Source organism: Canis lupus, chromosome 23, assembly GCF_011100685.1.
Source record: "Canis lupus familiaris isolate Mischka breed German Shepherd chromosome 23, alternate assembly UU_Cfam_GSD_1.0, whole genome shotgun sequence".
NCBI lineage: Eukaryota > Metazoa > Chordata > Mammalia > Carnivora > Canidae > Canis > Canis lupus.
The window spans coordinates 9,315,786-9,333,205 of NC_049244.1; the positions used below are offsets into that span (position 1 = coordinate 9,315,786).

The 17,420-nt window shown below is 43.4% G+C and overlaps 2 long non-coding RNA genes across 7 annotated transcripts; one reads left to right on the forward strand and one right to left on the reverse strand.

Annotated features, from left to right (window-relative positions):
- Positions 1-612: 612 nt before the first annotated feature.
- Positions 613-8,374, reverse strand: LOC102154169. 5 transcript variants are annotated; one of them, XR_005376861.1, is made up of 6 exons: positions 7,319-7,886; positions 5,550-5,728; positions 4,939-5,025; positions 4,628-4,788; positions 3,720-3,972; positions 613-3,420 (listed from the first exon to the last, which is right to left on the reverse strand). It is a non-coding gene; the product is annotated as an uncharacterized LOC102154169 (long non-coding RNA). The 5 variants fall into 5 exon arrangements; XR_005376863.1 differs by lacking the exon at positions 613-3,420 and having other exon boundaries at positions 3,661-3,972; positions 5,550-5,825; positions 7,319-8,374; XR_005376864.1 differs by lacking the exons at positions 613-3,420; positions 7,319-7,886 and adding an exon at positions 8,090-8,371 and having other exon boundaries at positions 3,661-3,972.
- Positions 7,885-16,715, forward strand: LOC111091875. Of its 2 annotated transcripts, none has more exons than XR_005376865.1 (3): positions 7,885-8,057; positions 14,812-14,953; positions 16,594-16,715. It is a non-coding gene; the product is annotated as an uncharacterized LOC111091875 (long non-coding RNA). The 2 variants fall into 2 exon arrangements; XR_005376866.1 differs by lacking the exon at positions 7,885-8,057 and adding an exon at positions 11,408-12,688.
- Positions 16,716-17,420: the final 705 nt, after the last annotated feature.

Sequence of the window (17,420 nt, forward strand, 5' to 3'; positions counted from 1 at the left end):
TATATATCTTGCCAGTTTCTTATTTTATGCTCTTCCCTCAATGAAATTATATAATTTTTCCAGAAGAGGTTTTACAGATCTTTTGGTAAATTAAATTCCTAGAGACTTTGGATGCCTGGGTGGCTCAGTGGTTGAGCGTCTGCCTTTGGCTCAGGGCGTGATCCCAGATTCCCGGGATTAAGTCCCACATCAGGTTCCTTGCATGGAGCCTGCTTCTCCCTCTGCCTGTGTCTCATGAATAAATAAAATCTTTAAGAAAAAATTCCTAGACACTCAAGATACTTTAGATCATACCCTTTCATACCCTTAAGGAAACCACTTTTAGCAATACTGTTGTAACAGCTTAATCCATATTCTACGTAACAGATAATCCAGTGATGAATGTCACTATTGCCATGGAGCTTCTGACTCTACCTGAGCAATCCAGACCTGTGGAAGGCAAGGATGACATTACTAAATCCCATCCATGAAAAACCTGCTCCATTCACTACTCCATTCTGTACTCATTCAGTAGAGCAGAACCTGTGGTGCTGAGTGCAGCAGGTTTCACTTAGGAATAACCCAAGAATTACTCAATTTTATCTCTGCAAAGAATTTCAAGCAAAATAAGAATTCAACATTCAATAAATATTTATTAAGGACTTACTCCAGGCCAAACAGTATTCTAAACGTTGGGAATAGAGTGGTGAATGAAAACAAAGCCTGTGACCTTGGTACCTATATGTTGATTGGAGAGGCAAATAATTAGTTAACAAGCAAACCATTTTTTATGGGATCAGAAGTGAGGATGATGGAAACATGGAGAAAAAGTTATGTCTGAAACAAGAATCCTAGGCATTAAGCTATAGAGAAGAGAAGCAAATAGAATCATTGAGAGAATCAAAAGAGAGTAAAGAAACCCCTCTGGAAAGAGGAATCTAAGCCCAGTCTCACCAGGTGGAGCTGAGAGAGATCTGTTCTCATGGGGAACTGGGGCCTTTACCATAGGCCCTGGAATCCCTTGGAGCCCATGCTCTGTGAAAGGTATAGATCTCGATCTCTACTGTCTGCCCCCACAGAAAATTCATCTACATTTCTCCCCCTCCCTTTTCCTTTAGATATTTCTGGAAATGAGTTGGGGACCAGGAAAAAAAATCTCAAACCACTTAAGACACCTACCCCAGTTCTGCCCCCTTCTGTATCCTCCTGAAAGTGTCCTAAAGAGCACTTTCCCCTTTCCGTGGGTTGTTGGCTCAGTTCACACTGGTGCCAAGAGCACCGCACATTGCCAGAAGTGCCCATCATCATGTCGCCACCAAAAGGCCCTGCACCACCTGCTGGGCCACTGGCCTCTGCATTTCCTTCTATCCAATACCCTATCCCAACCCAAAGGTGTCTTCCATTTATGATTTGCAAGAGAAAGTTACAGCCTTAAGCATGGGAAAGTAGTTCTCCAGACCATCATGGCCATACACAGGACTCTGCTCAGGGCCTCAGAGGCTCTCAAGCCTGAAGGAATGAACGGCCTGGTTTGATGTTTATTTCAAAATCTGTTATAGAGGATAATTTTTTTTTAGAGGATAACTTTTTTGTACAAGTGTATATCATTTCATACAGATATAATTCTGTTAAGCAAATTGGCTTTTCAAAACAATGCCTATTAATATTCTGCAATTGCAATTTAGAAATGAAGAAATATCACAATTTAAAATACAATGGACAGATTTAACAATAAGACACTGTTGGAGGGAAGTTTCGTGAACTAGAAAAGCATGAAAAAGTTACAAGAAGAACAGATACAGAGGGGCAGAAAGAAGTTAACAGGATAAAAATGAGAAAGTCAAACATCTAGTGGGAAATTGCAACAGAAGAAGAGAGAATGAGGAAAATCACTGTCAACAAGAAAAGGCTGAGAACTTTCTGAAATTCTCACAAATCCGCAAATTCAGGAATCCCACTGTGTACCAAGTAGGATCAATTTTTAAAAACCCGTCCTTTGCATTGTTGAGGAATCATGGAAACACCAAAAACAAAAGTGTTCTTGAAAGCAGCCAAGGAGGAAAAGAGCACCTGAGTATTCCCCATCAAGAGAGATGGAAGATGGTTGAATGAGAAAAATGGTCAACCCAACTCTGTTATTCAAGAACTAGGACAATATAAGGACTTTTCCAGACAACAAAAATAAAGTTAATAAGGGGAGAAAAAGGTGATGCCAGAAGGAAGCTGTGGCCAAGAATGCTGGTGGTCCACCAATGCCCATCCTCCCTTCTTCCACACTAACAGCTTCCTTGATTTTTATAGCTGGGCATAGGCTGAGAAGCAGGTACCTCAAATTCCATGGTGATAGAATGTTTGGTCAGGTTTTGAGGCCTGCACTACTTTGGATGGTAGACTACAATTTGACCAAATCTGTAGCATTAGAGAAACGGTAAGAAAGATCCAGAATGATGGCTTATTTTTATTGCTTTGGGCAAAGTCATGAGAGAGACAACTCCAGCTAAATCTAGTGAGCCTATAAAGCAGAAATGGAAGGATCCAGAGTTTTGCTAATGCAGGCATATTCTATCTCTGGCATCTGTATATTCAGCCAAGTATTTCCAACCAAGTCAAACAGTTAAGAGCTATGCATCAGAGGGGGCAAACTCTGAAGGGGAAAACATTCTTACTCTTTGGAAAGATGGCATGCAGGAAGGTGAGTTAAGATAGGATTAAGGTATTGTTTTCTATTCCAAAGCTACCATAAACAAGAAAAAAATCTGGCAAAATCAGATTATGGTAATAGGGCTTTAGAGCAGGAACTCTCCTACTGGCTGGTAGGAGTATAAAATGGTACAGTTTGGCATTAATTAATAATAGAAGCATCTATAATATCCTTGTTAGGGATATGCACCAAAGCAGCTCATGCAATTTGCACTAGGATTGTGGACAAGAATGTTAATCAACAAACCTGGAAGTGGTCAATGGTCCATCTACAGCACTGTTGATCAACTGTCCTATATTTATATCACAGGGTACCAGGCAGCAATGAAAATGAACAAAGCACAGCTCACACAATGACATTCATCAACTTCACAAACTTAACTTTCGATAAAGAAAGTGGTAACAAAAATTATTCCTAATATGAACCATATGATCCTAATATGAATCATTTGTAAAAAGCTTAAATACAGGCAAAGGGAAACTATAGAGATGTATTCCTTGGTGGCACACATTATAGACATCAATAAAGCATCCAATTTATGGGGTAAAAACCAAAAAAAGGAAAAGGGGTGCCTGGGTGGCTCAGTTGGTTGAGCATCTGACTCTTGGTTTCGGCTCAGATGGTGATCTCAGAGTCCTGGGATGGAGCCAAGCATTGGGCTCTACACTCAGTGGGGACTCAGCTTCAGATTGTCTTCCCTCTCCATCCCGCTCTTGCTCTCTCAATAAATATAATAAAATCTTTAAAAAATAGAGAAAAAAGCATTCAATAAAATATATACAAAGAGCAGAAAGGACATGTTGAAGATAAAGTGTTTCAATGTCTTTGTAAATGAGAGAGGTTAAAATACCAACTTTAGAATATAAGAATGTCTCTCATCCCACAGTTTACTGTGTAATATACAACCTTACCACTACCCCACGGATGGATCTGTCCTCCCCCTCTTAATCTGAGTGAAATTTTGGAATTCTCTCAACTAATAAGGAACAGTGGAAACTGTATTGTGTGATTTCCAAGGACAGCGTGAAAGTGCCACCACCTTTGCTTTGGATTTCTTTGTTCTGGGAATTCCACCATCATCCAGTGAAGAAGCCCAAGAAGCTGAAAGAAGCCCACTTGAAGAAGAAGCAAGGCCCCTTGCTCCCAGGCCCCAGACCAGCCGAACTGCCAACCAATAGCCAGCATTAATTTGCCAGCCACATGAGTGATCCGTATTGAAAGTGGATTGTCCAGTCTCTGAGCCATCTCTGTGGATGCCATGTGGAGCAGTTGTAAGTCATTCCTGTCAAGCTCTGTTGAAATTGAATATTTGTAAGCAAAAGAAATCACTCTTGTTTTAAGCAGCTTACTTTTAGGCAAGTTTGTTATTCAATAATAGGTGGCTAATACAATGGAAAAATTCTAGAGGCCTTTCACTAAAATAAGAAAGAAGACATGATGCCTACTATCACCAGTCCTTTGTATCATATCAATGAACTTATCTGGCAATTAGTTACTCTTGTGACTAGGCAAGAGTAACTAATTATAGACACAGTAATAGCCAATTGACTTTTCCCTATAGAATTTACAATAAGCATTTATCTGTAATATTATAGCTTTTGTATCTATTGTATATGTTAGTTATATAATATAAATTGTTAAGTGGCTACCAAATAATTTGTATGTTTATTTTCCTATTTTTAATATTTCACAAAATTTCTCCTTTATAAACATAGCTGTCATGAACATCCTTGTGGCTAACTGGATCAAATGACAGGGATATTTTAAGGATTTAAAATAAAATCATTACATTTTCTTAAACTGAAGTTTAGTAGTGTCAAAAGAGAATGCAGGGATCAATTTATCATCACCCACAATAATTACCAATCTTTGTTAATCTGATTAATGAAAAATTTCATCTCAGTGCCATTTCTTTTGCTTTTAACTAGGTAAAGAGCAATTGCTGACCTGCTTTGAGTTGAATGTCTGGGAAGAGGGTGCAAGGCTTGCCGCTCTGAAAGCATTCCTCCATGCACTGGGAAGTGGGTCTGGGGGGCATAAGGTCCCCTCTGCCAGCAATAATCTATGCATAAGAGGATCAAATAAAAAGCCACTGCCTTCCATGTTTGCTGCAAAAATAAAGAGAAAAAGAACGTAAACTCTCACGCCTTATAATTTTGTTCTTCACCAATATTTGCTGAAAGCCATGTGCTCTTCATGGAGCTAGGAACATGGGATCTGACAAAACTAGAAACATCCCCTACTGTCTGGGAATTTACCTTGTAATTTGGAAAGAAGCCAAATCGAAAGGCCTTTATCATGTGAAGGTGTGGAGAAGTAGAGATATCTCTACTGCTTTTTTTCCCCTGTAGAAAGAGTAGGTTTATGAATTGAAGATAGAGTACTTGAGAAAAAAACTTCTATTTTTATATTTCAAAGAATTTACATCTTTCACCTTCCCCACACCTACAGTAGAGACTACCATCTAAATTAAAATGGGAAAATAGAGGAACAAATGGCTTTCATTCATCTCAATCCGTAAACCAAAGCAGGGCACCTGACAGATCACTGTCACTCTGTTAACCACAGGAGGGCAGTGGCACTCCGCATGTGAAATGCTTCCTGGCCAGTACATTTTCAAATACTGATGAAGACAGGTGCCTTTTCCATCAGCTGAGATGTAGTTCTTGAGACCAGAATACGACCCAGGGTGCTTTAAAACATGGCTTCTCTCCTGTTGGTAGGGTTCCACCGGGAGGTGGCTCGAAGGTCCCCTTTTGTGACAGATTCACAAGGAATTGCTTTTGAGCCCCCTGCATCTTGCCAGTGATGGGCAGTCCAAGGGACTCCGTATCCCAGAAGACTTCCTCCAACTCAGATGGGCACTCACCATGAGAGGGCACCGTGGGAATTTCCCACAGCACCTTCCTGAGGCTGGGAGGGACATATGGTGGTCACCAGTGCAGTTCCAGGTGTCCTAGCCGGCCTGGAATGATCCTACTTTCACTGTGAACAAGCTGTCCTTTGCTTTTTCTTCTTTTTTAGATGATTTTATTTTATTCGAACTTTCTAGAAACCAAATTAATGCATTATTTACCAGAGCACAGATTCCCAAACACTTGCTACTGTAGAAAATGCCATCCACCATTGTTCAGGAAACCAGAACCTTAAATAAAAGACTGAAAAATTTCAGCAAGAATATCTAATTTAATTCGTACCATTCTGGTGCATATTACACACATTCCAGCATTCCAGATTGAAAACAGCTTTTGTGAAACAACCCAGAAAAATCTAATTAAGAGTTCTTGTTCTTGCCTTCTAAATCCCCTTGGGCAGCAGCTTGGCTTCTTCACTTGGGGGGGTCACAGCTTATTACCACTCTGGACTGCCTCTTGGGAGGCATTCCCCAAAACCCAAAGCCCTTGGCTCAAGGGACTCTGAAATATTTTCCAGCATGGGAAATCTTTATAAGACAGTGAACTGAATTTCTGACACACAGAGAAAGAAGTTTGGAATGTGTGAGGTGAAAAAAAAAGGGCAATCGAACTGCATATTACCACTTGGGATGGAAAATGGAAATTGACGTGATAGGAAATGAGACCAGGTTCTATCACTTCTAAACTGGCTGCAAAGGATATTTCCAGCGAGTGGTCCTAAACATGTTTTGAACACCTATATAGGGCAATATTACTGTGCAAGTCTAGTCTCTAGGTTAAGGGTCAATCATGCGACTTCACTCATATTTCTTACAACTCTGCTAACAGACTGGACCTGCTTTTGTAATGGCCAAGCAGCTCCATTTAGACAATCTTCCATGGATAAACACTAAAAGCTCAGGAGGAGATGTCAAAAGCTGTTGCTGGAAGATTAAAAAAAAAAAAAGTGGGTTCTGGAAGGGAGTTGACCCCTATAAAGTCACTAGATGAGTGTCCCATTTTTTTGTAGCTGTTATCTTTTGTCAACCTCTATCAACCTTGATCAGGACATGCATAACCAGAACTAGTTTGAGGCAATTGAGTTAAAATCACCTGTAACCCCCCTGGCCCTTATTGGCTATCATCTCATACAAAGAAAGAAATGTATTTCCTATCCACGTTTTCACATGTGCAGGGATGGAATGTATACCTGAGATTGTTCAAGGACAAAGGATGTCTTTGTGAAAGGACTAACTACAAGGGTTACAGCGCGTGGCAGGCATACAATGAATGTTTTCTTCCTTTCTCCTTTTCCTTCCTAGGAAATAGTAACACTGAGTTCAGACTTCACATCCCCAAATTCCTCTTTTGATCCCTTCTCTGAGCTTGGTATTGTCTAATAAACTTAAAAGGAGGGTGTCTGTCTGTGGATGTTGGTCTCAAGTATTAAGGAGCAAAGAGCCTTCAAACACCAAAGAAATGCCAAGTCCAGGTTACTGCTGGGAAAAAAGAACAGCATGAAGGAGTTTAGCAGAGAAAGTAGCTTTTGGGGGACACTTAACATTAGAAAGTAAAAGGACCTAGTAACCACTGGAAAGGACAGCTAAGGGTTCTCCCTTTATCCAGAAACAGGCCATGGTAGGATAAAACCCAGGAGCCTCGGGCACCCTAGGGAGGATTTAAGGGGGCTGTGTCTTGGCTACCATCACAACCAGGCCCTCATAATTCTATCACCCTTGCTTACCTTTAAGCGTTTGTCTGTCTCAGCGGTGTAGGGTGAGGAAGTGACTTGTCCTACCTTGATGGTGCCTGGCTCTAGTGACAAGGGCTCAGCCCAACCGTGCCTGCCAAGGCCTTTGGCAGACAAGCCCTTGGTAAACGTGGACAAGTCTGATCTAAGCCTGGCTGGAGAAGGCTTCCTTCAGGATTTGCCTTTTGGGAGTCAGGCTCACGTGGTCTGAGTCACTGAGGTCAGCCCCGGGTGCGCAGCGACCCGGCCCCAAGCGCACAGCACTCCCCCTTGGCCTTAGCCCGGACTGCCAAGAGCGGTGGCAGGGGACAGCCGTGCTAGCCGGCTGGGCGAGGCTCCCTCCTCCACGGCCTCTAAAATTGGAGCCTGTGCTCCAGTAGGTCGGGAAAGAGGCACAGGAAGACGGGCAGCTGAGTCCAGTCCCACATCCCTCGCTCCCGGGGGTGCACGGGCCCGGCTCCGGGAGCCTCGGGGCTCCGGGCAGTCCCGGCCTGGGACTTGCGAGCGAGCGGAGGGCCGCACGGACCCGGCTCCCCCGAGGACGAGGACGACGGGCCCGGGGGCTCCTCGGTCTCCTCGCCCCACCAGACCTGCTCCCCGGCCCGGGGGCGCCCTCGGTCCCCCGCCCGCAGAGGGGCTGACCCAGCAGGCTGCTCCGGGGCACCGCAGCGCTCCCCCATCCGCCTGGGGGCCTCGTGGGCTGGGGGCCCCCTCGGATTCCTCTTCACTCCAGGTCCGGGGCGCCGGCGCCAAGGGAGTCCCCACCTTCTAGCCCTGTTTATCTCTGGCGACCCGCCCTGGGCGCAGGCCCGTCTCCCTCTCTCCGCGCTCTCAGCCACTGCCTGTGACCCAAGATCCCTGGGAGATTCCCAACGGCCCCCCGCCAGCACCCCAACAGCACTTAGTCACCCTCAGGGGAATCCAGCTAATCCCAACGGACCCGGGGCCCATCCCAAGGGTTCCCACCAGCCCCAAAGGCCTCTAGCCAATCCCCAACGGCAGCTAGCCAGGGGCCAACGGTCCCCAGCCAACCCTGAGTGACCCCTGGTCAACGACCCTACCTTCAGATCTCCTGAGGGGTGGGGCTGGGAGGGCTCCTCAGAGGACGCTGTCTTTAAAGGGGTGCTGGGAGGATGAGGAGGAACTGACAGAGAGGGTCTGTTGTAGGCCGAGAAGAGGAGGCTGCCTGGAGAAGCCATAACTTGGGGTGGGGGGTACCTCTCATTATCTAGAGTCCAGCTGGAGCTTAGAACCAGAAGAGGGGAAGTGGACAATGCTGAGTAGGAGAGAGGAAGCGAGATCACAAGGCCTCCATCTCTAATGGAGAGGGTTGTGCAGTGTAGTCAGATGTCTGGTGTAGAAGGAAGCTCTGGGGACGGGGGGGACAATGGAGGAAGTTTGCTGGCAAGTCTGGGGTGAGAAGCTGGCCAGGAGATTGTGTGGATGAACTAAGTAGGAGGGAAGATGGCCTGGGCTAGAAGAAGATGGCCTTTTGGGTGGAGAATTGTAGACTTGTTTTAAAGCTACGGAAGAGAACCTAAGTCACACAAAGCAGGAAAGAATATCCAATGGAAAAAAAGATAATCTCTTCAACAGATGGTGTTGGGAAAATCGGACAGCCACATGCAGAAGAATGAAACTGGACCACTTTTTTACACCATACACCAAAATAGACTCAAAATGGATGAAAGACCTAAATGTGAGACAGGAATCCATCAAAATCCTGGAGGAGAACACAGGCAGCAACCTCTGTGACCTCGGCTGCAGCAACTTCTTGCTAGACAAGTCTCCAAAGGCAAGGAAAACAAAGGCAAAAATGAACTATTAGGACTTCATCAATATAAAAAGCTTTTGCACAGCAAAGGATACAGTTGACAAAACCAAAAGACAATAGAATGGGAGAAGATATTTGCAAATGTCTTGCAAATATACTGTATTTGGATATACTATATCCAAAAATCTATAAAAGACTTATCAAACTTGACACCAAAGAACAAATAATCCAACCAAGAAATGGGCAGAAGATATGAACAGACATTTTTCCAAAAAAAGCATACAAATGGCCTACAGACACATGATAAAATGCTCCACATCACTCGGCATCAGGGAAATACAACTCAAAACCACAATGAGATACTACCTCACTCCAGTCAGAATGGCTAAAATGAGCAAGTTAGGAAATGACAGATGTTGGTGAGGATGCAGAGAAAGGGGAACTCTCTTACACTGTTGGTGGGAATGCAAGCTGGTGCAGCCACTCCGGAAAAAGTATGGAGGTTCCTCAAAAGTTGAAAATAGAGCTACCCTACGACCCAGTAATTGCACTACTGGGTATTTACCCCAAAGATACAAGTGTAGTGATCTAAAGGGGCATGTGGACCCCAATGTTTATAGCATCAATGTCTACAATAGCCAAATTGTGGAAAGAGCCCAGAAGTCCATCGACAGATGAATGGATAAAGAAGATGTGGTATACATATGTAATGGAATACTACTCAGCCATCCAAAAAAAAAAAAAAAAAAAAAGAAATCTTGCCCTTTGCAATGACATGGATGGAGAGTATTATGCTAAGGGTATTATGCTAAGCGAAATAAGTCAGTCAGAGAAAGACAATTATCATATAATCTCACTCATCTGTGGAATTTAACAGACAAAACAGAGGATTGTAGGGGAAGTAGGGGGAAGAATAAAATGACAAAGTCAAAGAGGGAGACAAACCATAAGAGACTCTTAATCATAGGAAACAAGGTCACTGGTATTGGGGGGGGTGACGTAGCTGGGTGATGGACATTAAGGAGGGCACATGATTGTACTGAGCACTGGATATTATATAACACTGATGAATCACTGAACTCTGCCTCTGAAACTAACAATACACTGTTAATTGGATTTATTTTATTTTTTAAGATTTTATTTATTCATGAGAGACTCAGGGAGAGAGGTAGAGACATAGGCAGAGGGAGAAGCAGGCTCCCAGTGGGGAGCCCAATGTTGGACTCGATCCCAGGACCCCGGGATCATGACCCAAGCCAAAGGCAGCCACTCAACCACTGAGCCACCCAGGTGTCCCAATTAATTGGATTTAAATTTAAAAAATAAACTGGGAAACCATAAAAAAAAAAAAAAAATCCTGTCATCTGCAAAAAAAAAAAAAAAAAAAAAAAGAACCTGTTACAGACCAGACAGGATGGTGGAGACAGGGGTGTGAAGACAGGGATCCCAGTTCTGCACTGTCCACCCAACATTTTAGTTCTCTTCAGACACCAGTTGTTTTTGTGTTCTGCAGTAAAACCCAGAGTAAGCTCTTAGGTAAAATGACAATGTCTTTCTGGAAGAGGCAAAACCGGTATGCTGACGATCCTTATCAGAAGTATCATGGTCGGACAAACCTGAAAGTATAATTCAGAAGTTTTATGACCTCCCAGGTATTGAATATGCACCTTTGCGTATATGATGTCTTTGCAAAACAGAATAAATACAAAACTTGAAGACAGAAAACATTTGGCAGCACTTGTAAAAATGGGAATGCAATTCTACTTTTCAGCACCTACCAGGAAAGACAGAGGTGGAGAGAGTGAGCAGTCCATCCCTGCAGGCAGGAAGGGGTGAATTGAGCAGAATTTACCAGCAGTCACTGACTAAAAAGCATATCTTCTGCTAATGATCACCATTCAATAGAAATTGATAACAAGGGCATCGATAGACTCCTCCCCACTGTGGCGACTGCTGCCACATGCCTCTCCAGCTGGGTATGGCCCTAGGGACTAGCATTATTGCTGCCTTGTTTTTAGCAGAGGAACTTTGGGAACAACCTAAATGTCCATCCACAGGGGAAAGGCAAAATCAAAGATGATCCATGCACTTGATGAAACAGGGCAGGGATCCCTGGGTGGCGCAGCGGTTTGGCGCCTGCCTTTGGCCCAGGGCGCGATCCTGGAGACCCGGGATCGAATCCCACGTCGGGCTCCTGGTGCATGGAGCCTGCTTCTCCCTCTGCCTGTGTCTCTGCCTCTCTCTCTCTCTATGTGACTATCATAAAAAAAAAAAAAAAAAAAAAAAAATCTTAAAAAAAAAAAAAAAGAAACAGGGCATACAAGGAATTCATATACCTGTGTGTCTGAATGGATTCTAAAAACACTGAACAAGCAAACATGCTTTGAATATGAAAATATTCATATTGACACTTCTTAAGAAAAAGCACATTTATATAATATGTATATTATATACATATATAAAGTATAAGGAAGACGGGCCTGGAGAGAAACATTCCCGAAGCAGTTATACTGAGCAGGACTTGAGGGCACTGGGGTTGGGAGTGATACTAAAGAGGATTTGGATTTAGGGACGCCTGGGGGGGCTCAGTGATTGAGCATCTGCCTTTAGCGCAGGGCGTGATCCGGGTTCCCAGGTTAGAGTCCCACATCGGGCTCCATGCATGGACCCTGCTTCTCCCTCTGCCTGTGTCTCCGCCTCTCTGTGTCTCTCATGAATAAATAAAATCTTAAAAAAAAAATTGGAATTTTGAATTCCAGCAAAGAAAAAAAGGCAAATGCAGTTACTGGTATAATTAAAAGTGGTACAACTGGAAGTAAGCAAGTATTTTTTTAAAAAGTACCTATGATGAGAGGCGCCTAGGTGGCACAAGTTGGTTAAGTGTCTAGTTCTTGATTTTAGCTCATGATCTCAGGGTTGTGAGATCCAGCTCTGCATCAGGTTCATGGGCTGGGTGTGGGCACAGAGCCTGCTTAAGATTCTCTCTCTCTCTCTCTCTCTCTCTCAACATCCCCTCTGCCCCTCCTCGTGCCTCTCTCTCTAAAAAAAAAAAAAAAAAAGTGTTAAAAATATCTAATGAAAAAAAGGCATCAGCCTCTTCACTCCATTGTTTAGAAAGTACAATACTCTCCCTCCGCCTTGCCTCATTTTGAGGACATGAGTGGGACACAAGAACATCCTGGCCACACCTCACTGACTTATGGTCCTACCTACATACGGAAACTCTCTGGAGCCTTTCAGGCCTTTTCACAGCCTGCTGTTTCTGGGGACCTGAGGGTCAAGTTGAAGCCTTTCCAACCCAGCTGTGCCCCAAGGTCCAGCTTGGGGTAAGCACAGCATGCAAGGTGCTTGTGATTTGCCCCTACCTCCTGTATCTGCCATGCACACCCTCATGAACCCTCTCCACTCACCTCCCTAACCCCCACCCTCTACCCCACCAGCCTCTGTTTGCTCTGTTCAGTTCTAGCTCCTTCCCATCCCACCCAAGGACACCACATTCTGGCCCTGGCTGAGAAGTAAACATGTATGCTTTTGCCACCAATATTGGAATGTTCATCTCAGTAGAGTACAGTATCAGAGCAGCATGTGAGGTAAAGGAAGTTCTGGAAAATGTGAAATGTCCTAACCATCTCCAAGAAATGTGTTCTTAAAAGGACCTTGGCCATGCAGAGAGCCTGGTGTGCTGCCATGAGAGGCAGGTGGGAAACCCAAGGGCTGAGAGGAGAGGCAGATGCCTGTGCAGGGGGCCCAAAGGACACTGTGGTTCTCAGGAAGGATTTTTTTTTTTTGAAAGATTTTATTTATTCATGATAAAGAGAGAGAGAGAGAGGCAGAGACACAGGCAGAGGGAGAAGCAGGTTTCATGCAGGGAGCCCGATGTGAGACTTGATTCCGGGACTCCAGGATCACGCCCTGGGCTGAAGGCAGGCGCTAAACCGCTGAGCCACCCAGGGATCCCAGGAAGGATGTTTTTAAACATGGTGGGGAAAACCCAGGTGTAGAGACTGAAGGCTGAGGAGCTGGCCCAATGGCACTGGCTAGCAGTGGCAGGAATTCTAAGACCAACAGGGTGCTCAGCTCCAGCTCTGGCCAGGTCCCCCATCTGTGCAGAAGGAAGGGAGCAGTGCATGCAGGTGTAGGTGTGTGTTCAGCATGTGGATGCCCTGGGATGAGGATAGGCTGCCCTGCGCTCCATGAGGCACTCTCAATCTGCTCTGTGATCACAGCAAAAGGAAGTAGGATGGGTGACAGGTGGCTCTGTCTTCCCAGGATGGCTGGAGTTGTTTCTTTAACTATATTATTTGCTCTCATCTCACTACATATATATAGATGCTGTCTTTATTTTTTTAAAAAACATTTATTACTAGAGAGAGAGAGAGAAAGCACGAGCAAGGGGAGGGACAGAAGGAGAAGTAGGCTCCCAGCGGAGCAAGGAGCCCGATGTGAGGCTTGATCCCAGGACCCCGAGATAATGACCTGAGCTGAAGGCAGACGCTTAACTGACTGAGCCACCCAGGTGCCCCATTTTGTTTTTAAGTAGGCTCCATATCCAGTGCAGAGAACAACACAGGGCTCAAACTTAGGGTTAAGGTTAGATCAAGACCTGAGCCAAGCAAGATCAAGAGTTGGACTCTCAACCGACTGAGCTTCCCAGGCACCCCAACAGATGCTTTCCCAAAAGCATACCATGTGAATTTTTCTCTGACATTTCCTTTCTCCTGTGGTCACAGAGCTTCTACTCTTGTGATACCTTGGTTAACTTTATCGTTTTACCCCTAAATATGTCCTTTTTATCCATACATTGTTCAGTTTTCCCATTTGTTTTTTTTAAAAAAACTTTATTAAGATATAATTCACATACCATATAATTTAGCCATTTATAGTGTATGGTTTCCATGGTTTTTCACGTGCTCAAAGAGTTGTAGTTGTGTAACTATCTTCATAATCAACTCTAGAACATTTTCCTTATCCTGAGAAGAAACCAGAGCCCATCAGCAGTATTCCCCAGTCTCCCTCATCTCTTTCTCCAACCCTAGGCAACTGTTAATATGCTTATAATCTCTATAGATATTTCTGTTTTGGACACTTCGTATAAATGGAATCATATGCATATGGTCCTTCGTGACTGGTTTCTTCCTCATAATGTTTTCAAGGTTCATCTGTACTGTAACATGTATTCATACTTTTTTAAATTGTTGAATAACATACCACCTTATGAATATACCACATTTAAAAAATCTGTTTATTAGTGATGGACATGTGGACCATTTCCATTTTGGGGCTGTTACCAATAACGTATTATGAACATTTGTGTACAAGTGTTTGCGTGGGCATAGGTTTTCATTTCTCTTGCAAATACTCCTAGGAGTAGAATTTCTGGGTCACATCTTAAGGAACTACAGACTGTTTTCCAAAGTGGCTGTACCATCTTACATTCTCATCAGTAGTGTATGAGGGTTCCAACCCTTTTACATCCCTACCTATACTGCTATTATCTGCCTTTAAAGTTGTGTTGATGTGCATTTCCCTGATAACTGTATGCCTATTGGCCATTCATATACCTTCTTTTAGAGAACTATTCAGTCCCTTGCTCATTTATTAATTGGGCTCATTTGTTTTTGAACTTCCTACCAATGGAATCATAGCATATGTATTATGCTTTGTGTGATCTGCTTCCTTTTCTCGATGTTATTTTTGTGCTTCTCATCAACAGTTGCCATGTTCCTGTAGAGTCATTGATGACAACGTCCTGCTATAACAAAACACCACAGCCTGGGTAGTTTATGAACAACAGAAATGTATTGCTACAGCTCTGAAGGCTGGAAGTTAAGAGATCAAGATAGCATCATGGCTAAGTAAGGGTCCTCTTCCGAGGGAATGGAAGGGCTAGGGAACTCTGGGACTTCTATTTTATAAGATACTAATTCCATTAATGAGATCTCTACCCTCATGGCCTAATCACCTCCCCTAGGTCCCACCTTTTATACCATCATGTTTGGTGGTTAGGATTTCAACATATGAATTCTGGAGGAATACAAACATGCAGACAACAGCAACTGGAATGGCCATTTGAGTTGTTTCCACGTTCTGGCTCCTACCAATAAGGGTGCTTTGAATATATTTGATAGATCCTGGTGCACCAAAATTTCTCCACTGTGGGTTTTAAACTCTAACTTCACCAGATAATGTCCAATGGTTTCATAATCATATATCAAATCCTATGAATAGAGCCACAACCCTTGGCATTTTCTGCTGAAAACACCATCCTTTCTTCACCTCTAAGAAATGATGCCTCTCAAAAATCCAAGGTCCATCCATGCAAGGTCTGATCCTGGTCTCTCTCTTCTTCCCCAAGCTCTGTGAGTCTGTCCCTAGGCCAATACTATATTCTTCTAATTAGTAAAGGTTTATAGTTTACTATAAACTTTCATTATAGTTTATCATGACATCTGGTAGGACAGATTTTTTTACCTACAGATTTTGTAGATATCATATAGATATATCATATAGAAAGATAATTTGCCTAGTGTGTATGTGGATATACCAAAGGCATTGATTGGAACAAGGGAATGGTGGTTTTCTATGAGCAGAAGCCCTACAGGATCCATTGTCACAAGGTAAAGTGATAGCTGTGATTGAAAGGAACACTTAATATGATATGGGCCAGAGGGCTGGTGGTACAAACAACAGGAGCAAGGTCTTCGGATGAAAACAGGACTGTACATTATCCTTTGTTCTTCCTTCTTATGGTCTTTCCCTCTCTAGCCTTCCAGAAGTCACAGGATTGTTCCAAATACTTCCCACAGTTCCTTTACCAGTCCTATCTTCTATATCCCAGTGTCAGGGAACTGAAGGGCTACTTACATCTTGGAAAAATGAACATTAAAATAGAAGTTGGAAAATGAACATTAAAATAGAAGGAAAGGGCTTTCATATTTCACTAAGGAGAATTATCACTTTGTACATCATAAAGAAATGGAACTTAAAAACTCATAGCCAAATTCCCTGATTCTGACTATAGGAACGCCATTGGATTTCTCCACTCTCCTATCAATATATATAAGAAAGTGGTGTCCAAACCACAAGGAGTAAACTCTTAATCCTTCTTTAAATTGAATAGCACACCAAGCATCTTTATAAAGAAATGGAATAGCATTGTGAGCATTATAATAAAATAGAAACCAGAAAAGCACTCCTGATATGGTTGAGCAGGGTTTGGTGAAATTATATTTCAGTTATTTATAGCATGAACGAACAAATTCAAGATGTTAAATGCATTTTTAAATGTAGTCTTGTCAAAGATTGTTAAACACAGAATTCTCACCATAGATCTAGGTGTCAACTCAAGGTGCAGAAACATCTGAAGTGTCTGTGTAGGATTCTGTCTCCAGGGGGCCCTCGGCAGAACGCTTTGGCCCTTGGGGCCCACTCTGAGTGAGATGTGGGTCTTCTGCTCTGGAGTCTTACCTTGGTTTTCTTCTCTTCTCTCCATTAGATATGCCTAGAAATGAACCAGGAAGAGGCATCTACCTACATTTCCCTGGGTAAATGAGGTTAACAGAATTTTCCTACTCTTCTTCTGTGGTATAATAAAAAATATATTGGTCTTTGCCTCTAGTTCCTGGCACAGAGCTCCTAAAACTCTTGGAATTTCCTAAGTGAGAAGAATGCCTTGTGTGCTAATAAGATGATTCAAGGTCAGAGCCCCTACATAGCTTCAGGGTGGCAGCTGTTCACTCAAAAACCAACCAGATGATTAGAGGGCCAGACCTTTCAGCCCAACTCCAACCCCTAACCCTGTGACCTCCAGGGAGGCAAGAGGGACCAGATTGTGTTCTACCACCAATGATGGATGATTTAATTAATTATGCCTAAGTAGTGAAACCTTGATTTAAGAAAAGAAAACAGCCTTTATTTTTTCAAGTTTTGTTTTAAAGATTTTATTTATTTCAGAGAAAAAGAGAACAAGCATGAGTAGAGGGAGGGGCAGAGGGAGAAGTAGACTCCCCGCTGAGCAGGGACCCCCCCCCCAACATGGGGCTCCATCCCAGGACCCTGCGATCATCCCAGGACCCTGCGATCATGACCTGATCCCAAGGCAGACACTTAACTGACTGAGCCACCCAAGAAAACAGCCTTTAAGGAGGTTCCACAAGAACCATAGAGCTACCCTATGACCCAGCAATTACACTACTGGGTATTTACCCCAAAGATACGTATGTAGTGAAATGATGGAACACCTGCACCCCAATGTTCATAGCAGCAATGTCCACAGTAGCCAAACTGTGGAAGGAGCCACAATGTCCTTCAACAGACGATTGG